The following is a 9,790-nucleotide window of genomic DNA, read 5'->3' as shown; positions in this document are numbered from 1 at the left end:
ACTACTGGTAATAAAAACTGTAAGTTACGTACGTTTTTATTTTTATCTATAGTGTGGTTAGAAGACTTGAATATTAAACGCCGGTTGCCGGTTCAAGCCCCGGTAAGCATTGAGTTTTCATTTGTTTTTATTTCAAACGAAACAAAGATTTAGAAATTTTGACGTTAATTTTTTTTTGTACATAAAAAATGTTAATACAGTTTTAAGATACTATACACTAATAAATACAATTAAATGAATTCAAAAATGTCTAATTAAACAGGATATAAATTACATAAATGTTATGTTTATTTCAATTTAATTACAGATTACAAAACGCGATATATTAGATTATAAATAAACATCTCACAAGCTTATTGCGTGAGTTGCAATTACTGACTAATAATAAATGATTCAATTAATTCGTTATATACGATAAAATAAAAATAATAAAAAAAAAAATTAAAATATTAAAGAACTTCTTACTATAAACCGAGTTAGGTTAGGTTCCTTTACATTCCTATTTCAGACGGTCCTGGAGGAAAGTAGCTGGGATAATCTAGTGAGAGGCAGTGAGATTACCTTCGCCCCCTGAGGAGAGCTACGCCGAGCCACGAGCGGAGCTCAGCAAAGTCAGCAAAGCGGGGCCGCTGATGCGTTATATCGATACGATCCCGCAGCCTCTCCAATTCGTGCCGAGGACGACCATCTTTTAGGTGGGTAAGAATCTCACATAACCCGGTTCCTCCCCAAGGGAGCTAGTTACATTCTGGAGGTTTCCACTGCTTGAAAAAAGGGCCTGTCATTTTTTTTTAGAAATTATTTTCATCGCTTTCCGGGATCATTTTGTAAAATCGTATACACTGCATTGTTTTGGGTTCGAACCAGCAATCTCCGGTTAAGATTCACTTTTGAACCACTAAGCTATGTAGGCTCTTTCATTTAATATTTAGCTTAATAATAGTTTCTTATATGTTTATTGGGTTGAATAAAGAACAAGTTTTCCCATACGGAACTCTAACAGAACATAAGCTTGTCACTACGAGTAAGTGATACATACTTGTGACTCGTGAGAAAAATAATGACTTAAAGTCAAAGGGCGCCTATTGCTGCGTTTTATTAATTGTAATATATATAATTATTCGTAATATATAAGTGATCGTGTAACTTTTGAACGATTTAGGTCACATTTACACAATATTTTTGGTTTCGACGTTTGAACTCCTCCCCATGAAAATGAGGGAAAATAACATGCGTTTGGGTTTGCGTGCGCAAACTCTGGAACAGTATATCTTCTAACTGAAAGAACTATAATAGTTGTACAGCTAATGCAGTATATCTGAGAAGGTTATTCTTATTAGTTTTTTTTTACTATGAAAGTGTTTATATGATGAGCTGAGCCGATGCACGTACACTCAAGAAAGCGCACGAATGTCGAACATAGTCATGATGTACACTGATGTATCCATAATAATAAGGTCGCGTGGACGGGTACGTTTGCGCAAACACGTTCCTTAGCGCTACTTTTTGGCTTTTCTGCAATGCTTTCGAGGTCTGGTCGCTCAGTCCATTTATAAAAGATTTTATATCAATATATGTAATGTACTTACACTCCCGTGCCTCGGAAACCATATAAAGAATTTTTTCTTGCGCCTGAACTCTTTCAATCGTCTCGGATTCGCTGTTTCTTCGGATTAAAATAGGAAGGGAATAGAGAGTGTACCTGTGTTTGCGCGTATTCTTGTGCACTATAATATTGTGTCTTGTGTAATTAGCTTATCTTGGCTAATATTGGCCGAAATTCATTTAATTAATTAAACAGGCAACAAGTGCCTTATAAATTGAGTCGAGAAAAAGTGTACCAAGAATCTTCTTATATAATATTTACGCCGAACAAAAATAATGCAAACCTATGCATATTTATCAATACGCACACGAACATCGGTATCTCGATGGCACTACATATGTGTGCGTGGCCCTATGTTGTAATCCCTTAAATAGGGCAGGCCCACTAATAGAAAGACACAGGGCCGGCGCCAGGTATTAATCTATTTAAATAAATATATTTTTAGATTTTTTTATATTAATACATGTTATTACGTGTATATATTTTCTGGGAGAAAATTGACTTTCTTTTATCATTTACAGTTTAACGGCTGGCGGAAATACGGCCCGCCATCGTTTTGACATTCTGTGGTCTAATGAGTTGGTATGAATGGGGATCATTAGATCTCTTGTTGGAATCCTGGAATTAGAATCTAAAAAAAAATATTTACTATAAAATTATTACAGCTGTCGTCTCATAGGACTATGAGAGTGAGCAAGTAGAGAGTGACGTTATTTGTGAACACACTCGTGTACCGTATATGAAAGATAATGAAAAAGTCCGCCATTGTCAAATTTGTTTGAAGTATTTTATGAATATTTATACGAGTAAACAATATTTTAAAGATATCAAGTTCATATTGTATGATCGTGTTTTATCGAATTACACACTTAAACTGAACTAAAATGCTATCAAATGTTTTTAATAATAATTTATTATTTATCTATAGTTTTAGTTTGCTTACTATGATATAAATATGTAATCATTGTATATTTTTTTATGTGTAATATCTATAGTCGCGTCTTGAAGTTAAGACCGAAACGTATGCCCTGACGGCAAACGGCAAAAATCCCCCCCTTCATCACTCTACTCTCTCCCATACTATAATATATAATTCATTGCTACGTATTGGTAACCTGTGAATGTCCCACTGCAGGGCTAAGGCCTCCTCTCCTTTTTCGAGGAGCAAGTTTGGAGCTTATTCCACCACGCTGCTCCAATGCGGGTTGGTGGAATACACGTGGCAGAATTTCAGTGAAATTAGACACATGCAGGTTTCCTCACGATGTTTTCCTTCACCGTAAAGCACGAGATGAATTATAATCACAAATTAAGTACATAAAAATTCAGTGGTGCTTGCCCGGGTTTGAACCTACGATCATGTTGTGTATTATTATAATAATAATAATAAAGAATACTTATTTCATCAACGAAAGTCATATTTATTTGTTGATTTTCTTTAATTAAAAAAATATTTAAACAACCGTAATTTTTGCATCGATTACTATCAGATATTTTTTTTTATATATTTTAATTAATAAAATGTTAATCAAGTCCGTCCCTGGTATCAAAGTTAAAAAGATTGTTTGCATCTTTCAGTTATAGTTTTAGGTCAGTATTTTTTGATGTGTGCGTCTCATTGTGTGATAACTTCATATTAGTTGCTTATATAATATATAATTGTTATTTTTACTTGTATTTTGTGGAATGGTTTGACAAAAACGTTTCAGAAACTATTCATGTAACAAACAGCTCTTGGTCTTCGTTTGGTGGTACGAAACAATTACTCAAAAATTACCACTTTAAAATAAAATCAAATGAAAATGCGCGCGAAAAACAATGCAATTCGTATATATGAGCAAAGTTGCCTTAAGCAAAAAATAAAATTGTAGTCAAGCAAATCTTATCAAATAACTTTAAAGTCAAATCCACTATGAGTCAGAATTTCACGTACACGTTCCTACATTCAATATGTGGATACCTAGTTGTATATCTATTATTTTTTGGGACAATAGTCCAAATAAATCCAAGGTCATTCACAATACGGATCATAGGTCACTAGCTTAATACGATTGACCAACAAATCCGTATTACCATAGCAATTGTATGATAATTACTGTCTGATCACTGCGACTCATTAAACGTGTTAGCATCTCTTCGTTAGGTATGAGCGCCTGGTAGATTGTTTTATTTTAATAAAGTTTTTTTTTTATATATTTTTAATTGGAGTCAAAAAACTCACTTGTAAAGCCGAAAATGGATTTAAAAATACACAAACATATCAGAAGACATTTCTTTACTATGTATATATTTATTATATATATATATTTCATTAAAATCCCGTATCTTCCTTTAAAGAGGCAGACATTCAAGGGGTTTGTACAAGAGGATTATAACACAACACTTCTAATCGAGACGTAATAGATTAGAAAATCATTGATTACTAACTAAAATCAGTCTGTTGCATTGCATCTTTATATATTGAATTAGACGTTTTCGTATTATTAAAGATCAAAGTACACTAAGCATCACGAGCAATCACATTTTTTTAATAAAGTACTACAAATTTTCGGGTAACAGATATAATTAACAAGGGTGATCACCACTGCTAGACATTGGCGCTGTAAGAAATATTAATCATTCCATATTTTTGTCACTTTTGCATACATTTTGTCATGTAAAAGGACATAGGTTACCTCGCGGACAAAGCATCGCGCGGAAACAAGTTATATAATAAAGTTAAAGTATACTCAAGTTACCTACCTACATACATACATACCTGTGTAGCTTAGCAACTAGGCGTTGACTCGTCTCGGTGAAATTATTTAACAAATCCAAACGGAACCATTTTTATCTTTTATATATTTGTATCCTTAGCATAGCGTTCATTTGACATAATTCCAATGACATTTTTAGACATATAAAGTGAAAATACTGGTAACACAAAGTTTTAAAGTTTTTATATGTATTTCATCTATCTCTTAATAAATACATTTAAATTTAATATTAGGAATATTTAAGGGAGTAGCTGTTATTTATTTTATTATTTAATTAGGTTTTTTAATTGTTTCACTTATTTTGTGTTTTCTTTCTTTTAATATTTATCTTGAATATAAAAAAAGTATGTTTCAATTTAATATTGGGATCTTTATTGGTAAAGTTTTATTATTATTTCTTATTTTATTTATATTAAATATACATATTATTATATCTATTAATACCGTTTGTTTCCAAAGTATTTTTTTTATGTCCTTGGACATGTTTCACAAGGATATACATACTTTATTATCAAAAGTAAGTTCTTAAAATAATTATATAGGCACTTATGAAATTGCTAGTTATTTTTGGTATTTGTGTGTTACATATTGATTTTAATAATAATTATAAAACTAAAAATATGTAATTAAAATATGTATGTAATGAGAAATAATAAATTAAACTTTTGGCTTAGTGGATGACAAGTGAATTCTCTTATGCCGGAAATCGAAACAAATGACGTATGCTTGAGGAATAGTGTCAAAACATTGTTCGACGTAACTTGAAACGACGTAAATCGAGGACTGCCTGTATAGATAATTACAATGCACACAAATGTCTGTCCTGGTTGGGAATTGAACCTACAACCTTCGGCGTGAAAGGCCAGTATCTACCAACCACGCCAACCGGCTCAAAAAAATAAATAATTAAATACCTTTTTGCGAGTCCGTATAAGCAAACAAAAATTCTAAGCCTGTATACTTATAGGACGAATAAAAAGAAGAATTTTTCTTCTATCTAAAACCTATCACATATAACTAACTACAAAATATATTGATTTTCAAAAACTTTTCTTATATAATATGTTAACAGACCCGCGAAAACCCTGGGCGGGTCGCTAGTTATATTTAAAATATCTCCTTAGCTCATAAAGCCTGTGTTGGCATACCGCATCCCTACTTCGTTACTGTGTGGGCCAGTATGACACACTTTCGCTTTAGCCACGATACTACGATTTGAATATGCATCGAAATTATAGCAGTTTTCATATGTTTTAAATGTTTTAAGCGTTAAAGCGGAATTCTTCAATAGCTGCGTAGTTAACCCGATTCTTAAATCGGGTTCAATTCATATATATATGAATCTTAATTCATCAGATTAAAAACTTTAAAAAAGCATATATATTTAAAACCCAAAGGTTGTCTGGAAGAGATCGCTCTTTTAGCGATAAGACCGCCTTATGTACAAAATAGTTTTCGTTTTTTTGTGTTTGTGTTTAAAATGTTTCTGTAACTCTTTTGGTGTATAATGAAGTAGTATTCTACAATATTCTATTCTATATTTAGTAATCTATTGTTTTATGCGTAAATATATAGAAGTTCTACATATAACGAATCGTTATTATATCACTAACGTTTTTTATTGAATACGCATATGCCTTGTAGAAAATTCTAGCATCGATAAGAAAAACGAATCGTTTATTATTTAACAAACATTAATGTAGCAGTAATCATAAAATTAGTAAAAAAAATTACAGTTTTTTTAACTATTGAACATAAATTATTATTTTATTTACCAGCGCGAAAAAGACGAAATAAATTAAAACTTATTTATATAATAATAATCATTTTCCGCTTGAAATATACTAGGCCAACATAAGTCCAGCGTAGTAAAGATGGCATTAGACCGCAAAGACCTCATTCGCGAAAGTGAGAGTGGCGTGTTGCGTAACTTGCGCAAAACTTATGACGCCCTGGTACCACGGCCTCACAGTGACTTGTATAATTTACGTCTATAACACGTTTACAATAAAGGTCATAATCGCTATTAATGTATCTTGGAATACGTTTGATTCGGCCAGTTTTGATGGTTTTATGGGAACCTCGCGTAGGTCTGATGACTCGATGTTATGTAGGCGGCACGAAGGTTTAATATTCAGGTGTTATGTATACATTCTACTAACTTAAACATCTCATAAAGTACTATGGTCCTAAATAAATTTATTCTACTCAGAATGAATCATAAACGTGGACGATTAAGAGTATTATAATCGTCAAAATGTTGTTTTTTTTTACTTTCCTTTTAAAAAACTTAGCTATTTTCGATTGATCAAACTTCTTGTTACTTAAAATATTTTGTCTTTTGCAGCTTTAGTGAGCCATAATGTAGAACAGATGAGTAAATAGGCATAGCTTGAACATGTCAACCTTAATTAACTAGTTCAAATCCAGGTTAGCATCACTGAGTTTTTGAGTGCTTAATTTGTGATTATAATTCATCATAAGCTAATCGGCGACTGAAAACATCATAAGAAAACCTGTGTAAGTTGAATCAAAATTTACCATACGTGAATCTTCCAATACGGATTAAGTGTAATAAGCTTCTAAAAAGGCGAAGGTTTTATTGAAATGTTTACAGGCTGTTTTTTAAGTTTCAATTCAAAACTCCCTGACTCCTCAAAACGATTTCTTCTACTGTTCTCAGTACATGCCTATAATATTTTTTATGAACTGATTTGCTTTTTAAGTCCTGCAATTGATGTATATATTAAATAAATGAAGAATATAATCAGATTTAAGTCATTGTGTCCAATGGAAATATATATTTGAGTTGAGTTTCAAAATTGACCCAATTCATTCAAATCGACAAAATCAAAATATTCCATGTTCAAAAAATAGGGTCTTATTTACCGTATTACTTTTGTCTAATAGTAATGTGTGTAAAATAATTATTCTAAGGAGTTCTTATACTAAATACATTATACACGTCAGAAGCTGTACACTGACATTGTACATTTAAAAATAATAGTGTCAAATTTAATTTCCAATAAAGCGTGTCTCCTCATCAAGTAAAGTGTGGTTTAATTTAACAAAACAATTGTAATAGCAGTGAACAAGTTTACTACTTCCTCTTATCTTTTAATGCAACTCTGATAACTTGTCATGACGATCAGTTGATGAGTTAAGGTATAAAAAACAAATGAACAAACTCACTTTTGCATTTATAATATTAGTTAAGATAATAGATTGACTCGTTGGCGCAATTGGCAGTCACCCTTCTGTCCGTTTGTCTTTTAAGGCTGGGTATGTATAAAGTATCTATTATATATTTTTGCATTCATTCAAAAATTATATATATAAATTAGTTTATCAGCCTGCTGTTACCTATAACATAGGTGTTACCGTGTTTTAAATATGTATTCTATACAACCCTCAAATAAGCCAAGGTTTGTCATAAATCTTACGACGTCAGTATGATGGTATGATGATCTCGGTGACGAGGTTACCAGCACGGTTGCATCATCACTACCGCTAGCGTCACTTGATGGCACTTTGTAATGTTGCGTGACCAATGATAGATCGCTGGTGTATTGATACATAATCAAAATAATGAGAGTGTTCTAAATCGTTTTCCAAATCTATAATCGACTACGACGCTATTTCACTTCAAAAGCAGTTACTGTTTTTCATTTAGTCATATTTATTTTCATCTAAAGGCATATGCCTTTTAAACTACTGGGTTAAATTGCAGCGCAAATAATATTTTGATTTAAGCGAAACGCCTAAAATTTGCATTTTACTAGCTTCCGTGCGCAGCTTAGTCCGTTAAGTAAGTTGCAAACATAAAAACTTTCGGTCACACATTCAGGATTAATTTTAATATCGAGTGAAAAATAAATTAAACTTTTAAGCCATTATTTTAAACATGCTTGGATAGCCAGACAGATATAAACATATATGTATATAGCATATATATGTTGGATTAGACAGACCAACAAATTTTACCTCTATAATACTAGTGATGTTATTCTGGTTGATTTCGTCCACAGCGATTAATCTCAAAGAAAGGAAAACATGGCGAGTAAACTTGCATGCCTTAGATGATCTACTATCAATCTGTATTGGAGTACCATGGTGGAATAACCTTCTTCTCAAATGAAGAAGTCTTAGCCTAGCCTAACTTTTTTTAAAGTCCCATTTAGAAAACATTTGCATTACATCTCTATTACAATCACTTAAAGACATATCTTTCACTGGTGGTAGAGCTTTGTGCAAGCTCGTCTGGGTAGGTACCACCCACTCATCAGATATTCTACCGCAAAACAGCAGTACTTGGTATTGTTGTGTTCCGGTTTGAAGGGTGAAGTGAGCCAGTGTAATTACAGGCACAAGGGACATAACATCTTAGTTCCCAAGGTTGGTGGCGCATTGGTGATGTAAGCGATGGTTAACATATTTTACAATGCCAATGTCTATGGGCGTTGGTGACCACTTACCATTAGGTGGCCCATATGCTCGTCCGCCATCCCCAACTAAAAAAAAATATCGCCAAACTTATAAACGCTAATTATGGGGTGATTAGTTAAACAATGCTGTCTTCTTCTTTCGAATGACAAATCATTAATGACAGAAAGAGCGAAATAAATGTTTAACTAAACAGTCGCTAAGCAATGTTGATAAATAAGGCCGACAGAATATCACTGAAGTAAATTGATTTGGATTTACGGAAATGACGAGTGGCCTGTACCGAATGATCAGTTTGCCAAGTCGGAGTTTTTTACATATTCAATAGAATTGACGTTAACTGCCATATGTATGGAATTCCGATTATTGAGACTAGACGGCGCTGTTTTCATTCCTTACAAATTGCAGTTACGTTTTTGCTATCGAATAAGTAAAACTAGGCACACGGTTTGAAAAATGTGCTCATATATATTTTTGGAGATAAGATGAATTTGCGTTGAAAACGAATTATATAATGTATTTCATATAGAATATAATAATTACCTATGTAATGTGGAAAATTAGTAAATAGTAAGTTGCTTTCGGTTTCTATCGATCTAATTTACTTTCAGAACTTGCAACGAATGAACGAAACGATTTTGAATGTATTTTGTTTAAAACTGATCATCTCCCCGGTAACCAAGATCTTTCAAAGTGGAGTCGCGTTCGCTGACTGGGTTACCGGCGCAATTGCGTCACCGCCGACCACTTTCTGCTGTCGTTCGCCTACTTACCCACTCACTGAGACATGCGGACGATGTGTATTGGTCGTTAATAAAATTAATATTTTGTTTTAAACGTCAATATCATAACCGATATGAAAATATTCGTTTATTATTGGTTCATTTTGTGGAACACGCGACGGAAGTGAAATTTTATTATGTCACTTGTTAGTGTTGAAATGCTTGTGTGCTTATTTATTTACATACTTTGGGAATAAATAATA

This window comes from Nymphalis io, chromosome 22, assembly GCF_905147045.1.
Source record: "Nymphalis io chromosome 22, ilAglIoxx1.1, whole genome shotgun sequence".
Classification (NCBI taxonomy): Eukaryota; Metazoa; Arthropoda; class Insecta; order Lepidoptera; family Nymphalidae; genus Nymphalis; species Nymphalis io.
Note: the sequence above shows the minus strand (reverse complement) of the source record.